At 45.2% G+C, this 16,936-nt stretch overlaps 1 protein-coding gene and 1 long non-coding RNA gene across 2 annotated transcripts in view; both read left to right on the top strand.

Annotated features, from left to right (window-relative positions):
* Nucleotides 1-16,936, top strand: part of LOC141270646 (uncharacterized) — a 264,404-nt gene that overhangs the window by 81,106 nt on the left and 166,362 nt on the right. The gene's annotated exons all lie outside the window — the stretch shown is intronic.
* On the top strand, nucleotides 3,483-4,207 carry LOC141270873 (uncharacterized). Its single transcript, XR_012321745.1, has 4 exons — nucleotides 3,483-3,610; nucleotides 3,694-3,814; nucleotides 3,904-3,981; nucleotides 4,064-4,207. It is a non-coding gene; the product is annotated as an uncharacterized lncRNA (long non-coding RNA).

Below are 16,936 nucleotides of genomic sequence, written 5' to 3'. Positions count from 1 at the left end.
TAAAAAGTACTACACCAAAAAACAAGATGAAATTGGAACAATAGACCCAGTAGAATTACCCAAATATACCCACACTGCCCTCAAAAATAAATCCTCCTTTCATCCCCTCCAAGAGTACTCAGAAGCCCTAAACACCTTTGAAAAAAATGTAACAGATGACATCCGTAGACTCAATAACACAACATGCAAAAAATTCAAGAATAATCTTACAAAATCAGAAATGATCGCCATGAAACAACTACAAGCAAATAAAAACATAGTGATTAGGCCAGCCGATAAAGGGGGGGGCATAGTCATCCTAGATCTGGAATATTATCAAGAAGAATCACTAAGACTCTTAGGTGATCCAAGAACATACTCAATCATCCCCTCTGATCCAACAAACACCTATCAAGAAGAACTACGACTATTAACCAAGAAAGGACTCCAAGAGGGCTTCCTTAATAAAAACGAGTACGATTACGTGAACATTAAACACCCCAGGATAGCCGCCTTCTACCATTTGCCCAAAATACACAAGGACCATGAAAATCCACCAGGGAGACCAATCGTCTCCGGCATACAATGCCTGACAGCCAATTTATCCAGATTAGTTGACCATCATCTACAGGACCTAGTCCCTAACCTTCCCTCCCACCTAAAGGATAGCAAACATACCATCCAGATACTGAATAACACCCCATGGGAAAATCATTACATCATGGGAACTATGGACATCACATCCCTTTACACCAATATACAACACACTAAAGGCTGTGAAGCTGCCTCCCATTTTCTCAATCAAAAAATGCCCCCAGAACAAAGCCAATTTATCACAGACTGTATGCTATTTATATTAACCCATAACTATTTCATGTACGAGGGGAACTACTACTCCCAGCAATGGGGAACCGCCATGGGAACCAGGTTCGCACCCAGTTATGCAAATCTGTATGTAGGCCGCTGGGAAACATTAGCGATACACCCTGGAGGCCTCTTGCATAAGAACCTGGTCCTATGGCGAAGATTTATAGACGATATTCTATTCATTTGGTCAGGTGACCAATCCTCACTAAACTCATTTATGGAAGATTTAAATAAAAATGAATTCTTCTTAGAATTCTCATCAACTACCAGTACCACCACAGTTAACTTTTTAGACCTCAATATTTATATTGAGGATAATTGCATCCGTACACGTACATATCACAAACCCACCGATGCTAACGGGTACATCCCAATAGACAGTTGCCACCTCCCCACCTGGCTACTTAACGTCCCCCGGAGTCAATATCTACGACTGCATAGGAATTGCTCCAAACGGCAGGATTTCAATATGGAAGCGGAACTCCTTACTAATAAATTCTTAGAGAAGGGATACAATGCCCAATTTCTCACCAACACCATAGACAAAATAACAACAATACCGCGCCACCACCTCTTAACTGAAACCAATAATATCAAACCAAAAAACGACTCCAGGCCCAATACTATTGTCCCTATTATCACACCCTACTCTGCCAATACTCACATCTTTAGGAAAATAGTAGAAAAACACTGGCACACACTTAAAGATGACAAAATAATCGGAGACATAATCCCAAACCGACCCAAATTCATCTTCAAAAAGGCACGTAATCTAGGATCTATTATAGCCCCCACAGTAAAGATACATACCAGTTCTCAAAAACCTCAAACTCCATTTCAGCAAAAACTAAAAGGTTTCTTCCCATGCAAAAAATGTAAGACATGCCAAACCCTCAATACACCAAAACAACACACCGTCAGCCACCAAAAAGAAACATACCCCATCACAGATTTTATAACATGCAACACCACAGGGGTTATATACGGGCTATATTGCCCATGTGGCAAATTATATATAGGCAGAACAAAAAGACCTATGAACGTCAGGATCAGCGAACATATAAGGAACATCAAAAATAAATATATGGGCCACCCCCTCTCAAAACACTTTACAAAAAAACACAATGGATCACTAAAAGGAATTAAAATAGTAGGTATACAAATCGTCTACAAAAACTGGAGACAAGGAGACTTTATTAAGAGCATGTCCAGGAAAGAAAGTGAGTGGATTTTCAAACTTAACACCCTAAGACCAAGAGGTCTGAACAGCGAAATAGAGCTCTTTGCCTTTAATGACTAACTAATCGACCTATGACGTCATCAGCCCTGCATATATAAATGACACCATTTGACTGGGTTAATCCATCCCTGAGGAAGACAGCCGCAGCTGTTGAAACGCGTCGGACTGACCTTTAACCCAGTGAAGGAGGCGCCCACAGGCCTCCGTACTTTGTGCACGCTGCACACCACGTGACTGCACGTCACGCTACCCCTCTCTCGCGCGCTTTCCTTGGAGACGCGCACCCTCGCACGCGCTCTCCACATACACTCCTTCTCCCCCTCCTACCCGGAAGCAGCGAGTACGCGGCAGTCACCGGCCGGGACTCCGCCCTCGCTCCGGACCTCGATCACCACCCCCAGACGGTGAAGCTTTTCTACTGACCGTAAGTAACCACGAGCCTCTACCCTACTAAGTCCCACTGTACCCAGCTGACCTTCTAACGGATTTTCCCTGCTCCCTGCAGTACTTGCCATCTACCACCCCAACTGGGCCCTGCACCAGCCACCCTTCATATTATCGTATTTGGCACCTGAACTCTCTACTCAGCCAGAGCTTCCTGGTGCACCCAACATAGGACAACTATAGCCTCATGCTGTATCCTCTCTCTGGCTACCTCTGATACTACTATAGCCTCCCACTACAGCACCCTGCTGTATCTACAACAAGGAGACTGGAACCAGCATCTACTATTTGACACCCCAATCCCTACTAAATAGGTAACCCCCCATCTCTGGGTATAATACTGGAGGCTACAACCACCACCCAGTGATACCCTAACAGATATATCCTCTCTCCCCCAGTTGGACCCTGCACCAGCCATCCTTCATATTATCGTATCTGGCACCTGCACTCTCTACTCAGCCAGAGCTTCCTGGTGCACCCAACATAGGACAACTATAGCCTCATGCTGCACCCTCTCTCTGGCTACCTCTGATACTACTATAGCCTCCCACTACAGCACCCTGCTGTATCCACAACAAGGAGACTGGAACCAGCACCTACTAATTGACACCCTAATCTCTATGAAACAGGTAACCCCCATCTCTGAGTATAATACTGGATACTACCCAGTGATACCCTAACAGATATACCCTCTCTCCCCCTCCCCCTTCCGTATAGATTTCTATTCAGCATATAGACACCAGCCTCCTGCTGTATCCCACCTCTGACCTTCTCGTGCTACCTCCACTCTACAAGGGACCAGGATTACTACCTCCAGTTCATCTTAAGACGCCTCTGGAGGCCCCTTGTATCTATCTACAGGTAAAACCAAAACTTTTTGTCTCCAAGGCTTGTACCACGATTATACAAGTTTAGCCCATTTATGATTTATTTCTTATTCCTCCCCCTAACAGATCTAACTCAGATCATCCACCCACAGTCGTGTGGTACATATCCTCTACCACTATCCCAACAGGACTAGGACCGCCATCTCCTAGTCATCAAAATATACTCAGGACACCCCACGCCACCTTCTAGAAGGTAACTGACCTCTTTATCTCGTACCTGTGCCCCTGAGCCTCGCACCCTATTCCATATTAGTCTCTCCCCTTATTCCCCCTTAGTACCCTTCCAGTGAATTCCGTATTATCCATACAGCCTGCTGACTGTCATCCCAGTAGCAGAACGACTGTGGAGAAACAGCTAACCACTACCACAGCCTATTGAGTACCATACCAAGTACAGGTAACTCACGACTCAATCCAGAGTCCAACAGAGACATCTCTATCGAGTTCCACTCCCGCTAATCCATACTCTTTTCTACCCCACTCTAGGCACCCTTCGTCCTCCCTCCTAGGCACCAACACGTACCACCAGTGATCCTCGTATCCCATACGAGGCACCAGTATCAGGTAACCACAACTAAAGGATACCTACTTGTTCCCTACTGCTCATTAGTATACCATATTTATACATTCCTATTTTATTCACCAGGTCTACAAGCCTTTGCCTCCTCATACATCTACTGCAATCGAATATCCACAGACTAAGGGAAAAGGCCTATGTTGATCTTATACCAGTGGACACCATCCCTTTTATTGTTTTTAGAAAAATCTTATAAAATCTTAATATATATATATTTTTACCCATTCTCTTATCCGACCCAGTGACCCCACTGAGTCTGAATCATTTTAATTATGCTTATTTAAGCTTATGTTCGATAAATAAAATTATCTCTTGCACTGTATATATCTCTCGTTCTGTCCTTCTGTTCACTACCACTAGCGCAAATTTACTTCTTTTCAGCTACATCAAAACCCATTTGTTTTGTCTTATTAGTTTATTTTACTGTTCTGTTGTTACTAGGTTTGTTCTTTTACAGTTAGTTAAACCTGTGAGGCTCAGACAGGTGGCAGAAAGGCTTTATAGGAGTCTCAATGTGTATGCAATGTATAACAGGATTTGTTAGTATGCTAGTTGTTTTCTGTTTTCTATCCGACCCCCTGTCAAGTAAATGAGGTTTATTTTCTGGTACTTTTATTTTTAGCTCCAGTTTTTCCATAGGATTCATAAGGTTAAGAGTAGCACAGATCGCAGGAATGTGTATTTTATTTTTTTTGTTTTCATTTGGTAATAGAGCCAGATCCGTGGATGAGCTGGTTTGGCAGCATGGACTAAGATAGGTAGAAAGGTGTGGACCGGTATATATTGTGCACCTAGGCCTTGAAGGTCAGGCGGATAATTTGTTACGTGAGCTAAGACAGGCAGAGAAGCATGGAAGGTAACGGACGTACACGATGGAGTGTCGTGTTATACTGTGTGCTTAGACCTTGAAGTTTGGACGGATAACCTGGTTTTGTTTAAATCTTGATGCAGGATACAACTTGAAACAGTGAACCTTAGTTTGACGTTTAGTCTTCCTAAGTGTATTAACATTTTCCCTTTGATAATAGAGCCATATCCACGAGTGAGCTGGTTTTTCTGCATGGACTAAGATAGGTAGAAAGGTGTGGATAGGTATATATTGTGCACCTAGGCCTTGAAGTTCCAGCTGATTGTGGTTGCCTACATATCTTAATCGGTAGTATGTGGCAACGGGGAGTACCAAACCCAGGGATGGGCAGTTTCATGATGGGGCATGAGGCTGGCAAACTGGGATGTTACTCCAGAAATCCTGAATTAGTTCAAGCCAACTATACACAATGAGCCTTTGTCTCTGTGTAGTCTGTTTGAAGCTATGTGTAGGAGAATAAGTAGCTGCGAGGGCTGTGTGTTACTCTTTTGTATTGTGAAAAACTGGAAAGGGTGTCTGTATAGGAAACAGAGGCAATTGACTAGGAGCATACTAAAGAAAAATTGCATTCATTTTGTGGGGTTCAAGAGAGTCAAGGCATTGCCTATGCAATAGGAACTTGCTAGGCAGCTGAGGAAGGTTAACAGGGGGAGGTCACCCTAAAGGAACAGGAGTTTGATGGGACAGGGAAGATATCCAGTGCCAGGATGTTGAATAACTGCACCGGGAGAACTCCCAGGAGCGTATTGTTCCCTTAATCCCATTTTAGGTATCGATGTAGCAGAGCATAGTGCTGAAGAACACCTATCACTCCTGAGAGAAGACTTGACCTTCACCCAGATACCCCTGAGAGACTCCATTAGACCCCTCTTGTGTTTGTCACAGAGCTGAAACATCTCCTTTCATATTTCAGCCATGAGGAGGAGACTGTAATAAAGCCCCAAAGCTGCCTCTTCCTGTCATTGCCTCCTGGTCGTAATCTTATATATTGGACTGTTTCTGATTTGCAGGAGGATCAAAAGACTGTCTGCCCAACTGCACAGAAGTCAGGCTGAGCACCATGAGCTCAGCCAGAGACGGGGGTTAAGGACATATATTGTGTATATATAATTTAATGTAAATTTGAGTTTTACTGTATACTGAAATTCCATATGTGTACATATAGACACTTTAGGTGTGAGTGCAGAACTACCTGTGCATGGACATACTCAGTCCACAGTAAGTGTGTTCATGTGACGGTGTTCATGCATTTGCAGCCAGTAGTGAACTCCAATTGCACATGGGTCAATGATCTGCATGTGTTTTATGGATCAGTTAGAATACATGCTATTTTAGCTCAAGTCTCTATATGCATTCAAACCAAAAGCTTATTTTGGAATGGAATTGTAATGTGTGTTTTGTGTGAATGGGGAAATAGAGTTAGGTTCTCTAGGGACAGGTCCCCTCACTTTATAAGGTATTTGCCACTTCAACCCTAGCTATTGTGAAGTTCGTAAGGGATGGATTGAATGTCTATTAGAATCAGACGGTGTTTCTTCCTGCAGTCTACTTAGGTATTGTGACATCACTCCCTACTTGAGAAATTCTGACCTGCCTAGTAAATATCTGCGTATCTATTCATGGAGGAACCGCCTCAACGATCTTCTTTAATCAACACTACAGGGGAAGAGCAAAGGCAAAGTTGTTCCTGAGCAAAGGCAAAAGTTGTTCCTGAGCAAAGGCAAAGTCGTTCCTGAGCAAAGGCAAAGTCGTTCCTGAGAAAAGGCAAAGTCGTTCCTGAGCAAAGGCAAAGTCGTTCCTGAGCAAAGGCAAAGTCGTTCCTGAAGGGAGTCGTGCCTCCGCTGAAAGAATGCTGTGAGGCCCAACTACAGACTGTGACACCCAGCAGTCTCATCACGCCAGACATACTCAAAATCCAGCGGAAACAAGCTGTCGGAGAGTAACGGAAAGTCTGGCAAGGTGAGGGGTGTACACTAGATGATGACTCTGGGATAGGCATCATCTCTGGGATAGGCGGATACCTGAAGATTGCCAGAACCAAGGAAAGACTGAGACGAAAAAAAAAGACTTTGATGACAAAAAAAACAAACTTTGATTAAAGACCAAGAAAGAAGGCAGGTGTTTTCTATGGATGGAGACATTAGATTACGGTGAACGGCAGGGAAGAACTGATGGCCACGTGGGTGATGTCTAAATACCTAAGTGCAGAATTAGACTTTATTCCATCCTCAACTGTTACCAGTTATTTTGAGTTTGAGTAGGCAAATAAATCCCAGTACAACACTTCCCTCAAATTTCATTGTCGTGTTCTCGACAAGGGGATTGTAAAAGGAAGTGTCCCAGGTTATACTTACATATAATGCCCTCACGTCGCCCCATGTTTCGCTCATATGAACGTCCCCCTTATAATAATGTCCCCATGCATATGCCCCTGATATAATATGCCCAGGACAAGAAAGTCTGGGCATATCAAAAGAGGTGGACATCTGTCCATCTTATTGTCTGTGGCTATATGCTGACATGGTTAATTACCATGTCAGTAGATAGTCACCACACTGCTAGGACAAAAAGGATGAATTAGATCCTTTGTCCTGGAGCAGACACTGCCTGCAGAGGCCTGAGCAGCAGCACTGATGTAATCATATCAGTGTGGATGCTCTGCACTTCAAAGTGCCCTGCTGACAGGTTGCGCGCAGATACCTGCAGGGATGCATGTGACGCGCCCCTGGGCCTGTGTTGCGCTGCGTTGCGCATGCGGGAGCTTACCCGGAGCCGGATCAGATGGGGGTAGTAGTCTCGTGGCGGTGACCCGGTCCGTGCCCAGGGAGTCAAACTAAGTGGCGAGTCTATTAGCAGTAAATGTTGGATGACTACGCCACCCGTTGAATGCAGCTTTGGAGCTGCCGCTGCAGGGCAGACCGCTGAGGCCGGTGGAAGGATGGTGCAGCGGGGATGGTATAACCCCCAACGGGAGGGGTATGGCCTCAGGGCAGCCGACGTGGATGATGGGGGTAGCAGGAACCACTCAGAGACGATGCGTGTAGTTCAGGGTCTTTACTGGTGACAAAGATAGACCCTCCCGGAGTACTGGCTAGCGATTGGGGCCTGGTCAGTCCTTGAGCAGATGGGATCTCCCCTGGCCAGGCGGAGTTGTAGGCCTCCCAAACTAACTGTACTCTTCTGGCTACCTTGCTAGAGGCGGGTATAAGTAGCCCACGTCCGTGAGTGTACCGTGTGGTGCTCACCCGTATGGCCGGTGACTCGGGGCCTTCTAGTAGCTTCCGCTCCACGACGGCGGTGCTGGTCCCATGCGTGTGACCGTGCCTTCGGGTTTCTTGGCCAGAGGACCTGAAATCCCCTGCCTGACGGATTCTGCTGCTGGGTAGGAGTTAGTCCCCACAGCCTCGGACTCCGGGTCCGGTAAGAAATCTTCTCAGTCAGGGCGAGCTCTGCAGCTGCCAGCCCCTGACTCCTTGTAGCACTGCTCCCACAGAGCTCCTGATGTTCTTTCCTATATCTGCTTCTCTTCTCTGTCTCTACTTCTGGCATGGCCCAGGAGCTGGGCCCAGCCGGGGCCACAGCTCCCTGTCAGCCCTCCTGGCTGAACTCTCCCTCTGAACTCTCTAACCCTGCCTCAGCCCCAGGTTTATATAGGGGAAGTTCTTCCCCTCCCAGGACTGGGCAGGAGGTGTGGCATGCACAGGATCCCTGACCATGAGACCTCCCACCTGCTCTCAGACATAACATTGCTGTTACTGTGGAAACCAGACCCCTGGGGTGCCACATTCCCCCCTAGTGAAATTTAGTACTCCGGGACTAAACATATTTTTAAACATAACAAGGTATAAACAATAATAGTACAATAAGAAAAACATATAAAGATGGTCACGGCGTGTCCGCAACCGGGTGCAGTTTTTGAAGAAAAGCAAAGGTGTCCATTTCACCAAAACAGGGAGACGTAACCAGGTAGGGGTCTGTCCTGCCTCGAGTCCTTAACAGTCTTTAGTCCATTCCTGGGTTACGCTCCAACCATGTACAAAGGATTCCCGGTAAATCCACCAAAGACTCCCATAAATTACTAGAAACACATAATTATTTACAGGATATGGCCTCTCTCAGTCCTCGGCCAGTGGGGATAAGGAATGGCTGCTCACAGTCCTCAGCCTGGTTTAAGATAGTGGCACATGGGGAACAATTCACTAATCCCAACGGGGACCATATTTTAATTAGCAGCAGTCCTTGTACCCTTACGGGTAACTATTTACAGCTCTTTATTCACGCTACTTCCCTTCAGTAGCTATGTCCTCTTTGTGCTCCCTCCTGAGGGTAGTCCTCAGACCCGTCCGGGTCCTCTTGGCTTTCCTCGTATTGGTAGTACTGCAGCTCCTCCTCGGTTAGCTGGGTTAGTATCTCTGCGACAGTCCTCCTCCCAGGTGGCCAGGACTTTACCCCCCTTTGGGCTGCCCCGGTTAATTGGGCCACCAGGATGCTCACTTTTTGCTCCTCTGTGAGGGGTACACCTGGAAGAGGCTATCCAGCTTTTCTTTAAAGTCATGCAGGGTATGTGACTCCCCTGAGTACTGGGGTAGCCAGGCTGCCCCCGGGATATAGGGCATGGTGAAAGGCATGACCGCAACAGCGGTGGCGCTGGCGGGGGTTGAGGCAGTGAAGCTCTCCTCCGTATCCGACATCTTCCTCCCCCCTAGTGGACCGTGGCCTACCTTGCGATGATCCTCTTCCGTAGGCCGCGGCTCCGCAGTGGATCGTCAGGGTTGAGGACCTTCCGTCGCGCTCCTGTGACGTCGGCGTCTGCTGGGCTCCTTCCAGGACCTTACGCAACGTCCGGACGTGAGGCGGGGCTTCAGTTCTCGCGCGCTTTCGGAGTCCACGCCCCTCTTCTTCCCGCGCGGCGTCTTCAAGATGGCGTCCAACGGCGGGAAAACTCCACGGATGGCGGGAAGAAGGCAGAAGATGGCGCCGGATGGCGGGAAAACTTCGCGGATGGCGGGAAGAAGACAGAAGATGGCGCCGGATGGCGGGAATCTTCACCACTGGTAAATTTGAACAGTCTTTTTCAGGCACGCAGTACCCGGTGGTTGCGGGCACGAGATCCTGCCGACTACGCCAAAAGTTGACACGCCCCTGGGCCTGTGTCGCGCTGCGTTGCGCATGCGGGAGCTTACCCGGAGCCGGATCAGATGGGGGTAGTAGTCTCGTGGCGGTGACCCGGTCCGTGCCCAGGGAGTCAAACTAAGTGGCGAGTCTATTAGCAGTAGATGTTGGATGACTACGCCACCCGTTGAATGCAGCTTTGGAGCTGCCGCTGCAGGGCAGACCGCTGAGGCCGGTGGAAGGATGGTGCAGCGGGGATGGTATAACCCCCAACGGGAGGGGTATGGCCTCAGGGCAGCCGACGTGGATGATGGGGGTAGCAGGAACCACTCAGAGACGATGCGTGTAGTTCAGGGTCTTTACTGGTGACAAAGATAGACCCTCCCGGAGTACTGGCTAGCGATTGGGGCCTGGTCAGTCCTTGAGCAGATGGGATCTCCCCTGGCCAGGCGGAGTTGTAGGCCTCCCAAACTAACTGTACTCTTCTGGCTACCTTGCTAGAGGCGGGTATAAGTAGCCCACGTCCCTGAGTGTACCGTGTGGTGCTCACCCGTATGGCCGGTGACTCGGGGCCTTCTAGTAGCTTCCGCTCCACGACGGCGGTGCTGATCCCATGCGTGTGACCGTGCCTTCGGGTTTCTTGGCCAGAGGACCTGAAATCCCCTGCCTGACGGATTCTGCTGCTGGGTAGGAGTTAGTCCCCACAGCCTCGGACTCCGGGTCCGGTAAGAAATCTTCTCAGTCAGGGCGAGCTCTGCAGCTGCCAGCCCCTGACTCCTTGTAGCACTGCTCCCACAGAGCTCCTGATGTTCTTTCCTATATCTGCTTCTCTTCTCTGTCTCTACTTCTGGCATGGCCCAGGAGCTGGGCCCAGCCGGGGCCACAGCTCCCTGTCAGCCCTCCTGGCTGAACTCTCCCTCTGAACTCTCTAACCCTGCCTCAGCCCCAGGTTTATATAGGGGAAGTTCTTCCCCTGCCAGGACTGGGCAGGAGGTGTGGCATGCACAGGATCCCTGACCAAGAGACCTCCCACCTGCTCTCAGACATAACATTGCTGTTACTGTGGAAACCAGACCCCTGGGGTGCCACACATGTGCCCAGAGATATGCTGGGCTCTCGCACCCTGCATGCACACCTTCAGGAGGCAGATGGAATCCCAAGCCTCTTAATTTCCACAGCGCAGCCCGCCTAAACGTGCCAGCTTCCAATTTTTGCCATTACCTCTGGAAGAACCATTTCCTCTAGCCACGGGGCAGCAGCAGAGGCTTTTGATGCATTTATAGGTGTTGTACCTGAACACAACACTTTTAGGTGAGTGCTACCATTGATTATACCTACCCCTTGCCAGACGGTATTGCCCTATTTTGTGTGCGCTTTTGTCCTTCTCCAGAGCTTCTCAATTCAGGATGGAGAACTCCAATAGAGCAATTGAATTGATTAACCCTTGCCATGACAGAGCAAGGAAAAACGTGCACAGTTTAATAGGATAGTGAAGCAGTTTTAATCAGTGCAGGAGTTCATGTAAGTTATATACCACAATCTTCTGGCCCCTCTCTGTCGCAGTGTCCCTGTGACATACTCAGATTTATATTGTTCGGATTTGTTATATAAAGTTGTTCAGCCTCTATAGCATTATTTTGGAGGTTCATGTTTAGAGCTTTTGATTTGGATTTGCGAACCCAAACTGTAATGTTAGGGGTTTGTACCGAACAGCTAGTTTCCAGTACCGAACCACCTTGCATGGACTCTACCGGAATTCCCGTTAACTGTCTGGGTTTGGATGCCGAATAAAGTTTGCCATCCTGAAGCCTTCTTCACTGCAATTATACCCCTGTCTATAAAATTCTTCATGAGCCATAAATGTTTGATTTAGTGGCAACATAACAAGCAGCAATGTCTATACCTCCAAAGCCCTTTTGATGCAAAACAATGATCACTGCAAGTATTTACTTAAATATAACCATTGTTAACAGGAAAAGACCTTTAAAGGCTATGTGCCCACGATGCAGAAATGCTCTGGATTTTTTCCTGATCGTTTCTGCATCTCCCTGGCAGAAAAAAATGCATGCTTATTGTACATGCATTTTTTCTGCCAGAGACATGCGGATGTGAAGCGTTCTTCACATGCATTTCTGCATGCGGGTTGTCAAGCGCTTTCTAAGCGATTTTAGCATCACTTGGAAAGTGCTTGACAACTTGGTCACACTATATAAATCCATGCAACCGGCATAGATTTATATACTGTGACCTTAAAGAATGGTAAAAATTAAAAAATAAATCTATACTTACCTTCTGATGGCCCCCGGAGTATTGTTTCGCTCCGTCCTGGCTTGCCGGCAGCTTGCGGTACACTAGACTGAAGGACCTGCCGTCACATGACTATGACGTCAGCGCTGGTCATTCAGTCCACCGCGAGCTGACTGCAAGTGAAGACAAGGAGACTGGGGGCCATCAGAAGGTAAATATCATATTTATTTTTTATTTTATTCTTTTTTTTTGCAGGTTCTATGGTACCCGGGTCCGGAGGAAAGTCTCCTGTCCTCCACACCAGGGTACCATCCACACATTGAAACGCTTGGATTCCGCATGTACAGATGCAGTGATGCGTAATCCATGCGTTCTAATGAAAGTCAATGGCGACGAAAACGCCGCGCTTCCGCAAAATAATTGGTAGTGCTGCGTTTTTTTCCCCAATGATAACCCACAGCGGAAATTTCCACAGCATGTGCACAGCACATGTGGATTATCATTGGGGAACATGGCAGGCCTTCTACCATGCGTGTTTTAAGCGTTTTTGCCGCTGCAGAAACGCTTAAAAAACGCATCGTGGGCACACAGCCTAAAGCAACCATTCTACTTTTAGAATTCAATCAGCATGACAGAGTGATATCAGCTGCCTTGTCCTTGTTAAGACTTTCTCCTGACTTAATGAGATTACAGAAATGATATAAGAATGTCATTTTGTGACCGGACTGAAATTCAGTGCAAAATGGGAGTTTTGTGGTTAAGTTGGATTTCATTGCATTTTTTGCAATTCATCTCATAACAATCTAGATTTATGCAATTTGCCACTCTAAAAATATAAGCAGCAAAATTTGTGTCCGTGTCAAATTTTTTGACTAGGCCTGTAAATGGTTAGAGACAGATGTAAGCTTTGTAGCACACCCAGTATCTGCTATATCTGAAGCTGTCCCAAATACTGAGTCCTTCATACACCCTGCAGCAACCTGTGTCATAAATTTAAGTCACAGGTCATTAAGGGCTTATTGATACTGTGTTTATGTACCACATCTTTGTACTAATACCTACCAATGTAATAACAACATTATTTTATTAGTGAAATATAGAGGTTGTCCAGTAGTAGGGGTTGCCTACTACTGGACAACCTCTTAATAAATTTAGTCTCCTGTACAAAATAATATTAAAATGTATACTTGCCTCCTATGCAAGTGCAACTTCTCTAATTTCTCTTGTCTGTCTCCTAGTGGTCAAGGGACATTGGCAGCAGTGGTCACATAAAATAACAATCAGCAAAGCCATTAAGAAGAGGTTGTCTATTAGTGCACAAACCCTTTAAATGAACATCAGCCTCCCCTTCTAGATGCTTTTAAAAATTAATTGTCACTTTGTGTTTTGATTCTCATTGTGCTTGGAAAGGGGTAGATGTTAGTTTCTTGATAGGTACCCTAACTTCTAATTTAGGCAATTTTTCGCAAATGTGCCCTAAATAAGACTGACCAACAGCATTCAGTAATTCTTGTAGATAGTTGTCTAGGTTTGAGAACCCTACTATGCGTTGAAGTTTTAGTCCTACATAATAACCCACTACAAATAAATATTTGACAAGGTTCCCTACTGCTCTGTTTTATTGAGTATACTGTAGCTGGAGAGTAACATGTTATCCAAAAATAAAACTTTCCTTTTGGAGGAAAGTCTTTGGTCTGACATAATATATTTATCAGTTTTGAGAAAATCTTCCTGTGGCAACAGATTCTATCTTTATTTCACCTTCATATGGATGGTTAACCACATTGTAAATGGTCAGTATGGAACTACGGTTATAGAAGCTGTGGACCTATTGTAGTTCACAACCTGGAGGGGAGAAAAACACCAGACTGAGCCTCCGAGAATTCGATATGAAATTCAACACCTGAACAAAATACTAGAAGTTTGCCATTTTTAAGTAGTGTTAAAAAAATTGCTGTTTTTGTGAACACTGTTGAGCAAACTCCAATATTTTTTTATTGTGTCTTTTGAGAAATAATGTGCGCTCATTTTCTCTCACATTGGTCACTGGTGTGATGAGTTTTCATGGAATGAACCACACAAGTTTTCCATAGAAATGGACAGAAACGTCCAACACAGTTACTGATGATGATTAGAAAGCTCCTGTTACGCAATTGTCGGAGAGTGATGGACGAGGCCGCATCTGCTTCCACTACTAGGCTGGTTATTGGGGAACTAACAGTGAGCATGTGCTATATACAGCTCTGATTCCAATGCATGGAATATCTATATATATATATATATATATATATATATATATATATATACATCCCGGTATGGTCACAGCCAACTCCACAATAATAAAAATAACTACTAGCTGCCACCACCAATCATTTATTCAGGCCGATTGGACACCTATTAAATTTATTGTATGGCTCCAGAGGTGCAATTGTCAGAGCAAGAGGAACAGAGCTATTAAATTTTATATAGTTAATCCAGAAAGATAGGCAGTGTTTATAAATAGTATACAAGATGATACAAAATGGGAACACTCAATATGATATATACAATTACATGAAAGAATAACAAAAGAGAATTACTAAACCTGTTATTATTGAAGTGGCTCCGAGTTTAGCTGAGGGAAGCACTCCGATTGGGAAAATGGACCACCTTCACAGCGAACTATGACTTCCAGAATGAACAAAGACCCAAACCCAGTTTCTGCTTTTATTGGCTCCAGTTAACACCCGCATACCTCCCCTTGATGAGCTCATATGGGGCTGATTGTGAGATGTGCTAGGTCCGTTAGAATTTTATGAGATCCCTAACTTACAGGATATCTTTGCCCCTGGAGGTTCCAGGCGGTAGATATTGTCGTCATCTTTCTTATCACGATTTTACCTCTTCTTCAAACTTGACCTGGATAGCATCAGCTATCGAAGAGTTATTAAGTTGGAGGGGTTCTAATGGTCTTACAGTGATGTGAGTGAATGCATTCTGTTCGTCCCTTCTATCTCCCGTAAATATCGGATTGATGCAAAATTCCAATATTCCTATCCTTCCTTGGAATAAAGACAGCCCCTGCACTTCTCTGCCTCTTTTTAACCGGTTCCCGACCGCCCACTGTAGATAAAAGTCGGCGCTTGCCGGGCTCTGTGCAGCGCCGACGTTTAAAAACGGTGGGTGGTCTCGCAGTGCTCAGGACCCCCAGGGTCCTGCAAGCACTGCGATTCCGGTGCAGAGTGTTAGCTCTGACAGGGTACATCATCGGGACCTGATTAGATCAGGTCCCAGTGATGTTAACCCTTTGCTGTCTTCTATATGCTGTGATCTATAGCGATCGCGGCATATAGGAGACAGCAGGAAGAGAGGGGGTCGTCTTACTTACCTCCGAAGACCTCCGTTTCGTTTGAGGACCTGGGGTTGCTATGGCAGCTGGAGGTCACATGACCGCCTCCAGCTCTGCCATATATGGTGTCCTTCCTGTCTGGCTTCAGCCTGTATGTAGCTGATACCAGACAGGAGACTCTGACTGAAACAGTCAGTGAAGATCTCATATAATGTAATATGTCTATTACATTACATGAGATCAGTGATCAGAAAAATAAAAATTAATGTCCCATACAGGGACTAAGTAAAAATGTAAAAAAAAGTAAAAAAAAAGTTTTTAAACTATTAAAAAAAAAAAAATCACAAAATAAATATAAATAAATAAAATATTAAACCAATAAATCCGTAAATTATTACAAAACCAAAAAAAGTACACATATTTGGTATCGCCGCATCCGAAACAACCCGAGCTATAAAACTGTCACACTAATTAACTCCTTCTGTGCACACCGTAATAAAAATAAATAAAAAACGGAGCAAAAAAATATGCTTTTTCATCATATCGCCAAACAAAAAGTGGAAAAAAATGCGATCAAAAAGCAGAATAGAAATAAAAATGGTACAACTGAAAACGTCATCTTGTTCCGCAAAAAAAGCCGCCATACAGCTCCATCAGCCGAAAAATAAAAAAGTTATAGCGCTCAGAATAAAGCAATGCAAAAAAAATATATTTTTTTCTATAAAATTGTTTTATTGTGTAAAAGCGCCAAAACATAAAAAAAATACAGTAAGTGTAGTATCGCTGTAAACGTACTGACCCGAAGAATAACGCTGCCTGATCACTTTTACCACACGCAGAACGGCATAAAAAAAAAACTCAAAAAACAATTCCTGAAGTGTTTGTTTTTGTTAACTTTACCTCCCAAAAAACGGAATAGAAAGCGATCAAAAAATGTCACGTGCCCAAAAATGGTTCCAATAAAAATGTCAACTCGTCCCGCAAAAAACAAGCCGTCACATGACTCTATCGGCCGAAATATGGAAAAATTATAGCTCTCAAAATATGGTGATGCAAAAACTAGATTTTGCAAAAAAAGCGTATTTTAGTGTGTGACAGCTGTCAGTCATAAAAACCCGATATAAATCTGGTATCTCTGTAATCGCACCGACCCGAAGAATAAAGTAATCTAATCAGATATATCACACTAGGAACGGCATAAAAAATAAATAAAACAAATATTATTCACCTGCTACTGATTTGTTTATTATGTCTCCCAAAGATCCCAGTAAGGCTCTGCTCACATTTATCCTGTGCTCTGCGCTGAGCACTTACACCAGAGTTTCCGTGTAAATCTCTGAAATACGTGATTCAGCCAGAACCCATGATGGAAGATTCCCTGTAATGA

Source organism: Phyllobates terribilis, unplaced genomic scaffold (assembly GCF_046119375.1).
Source record: "Phyllobates terribilis strain yellow unplaced genomic scaffold, ASM4611937v1 Scaffold_5__5_contigs__length_657084704, whole genome shotgun sequence".
Classification (NCBI taxonomy): Eukaryota; Metazoa; Chordata; class Amphibia; order Anura; family Dendrobatidae; genus Phyllobates; species Phyllobates terribilis.
This window is presented reverse-complemented; position numbering and strand designations above follow the sequence as displayed.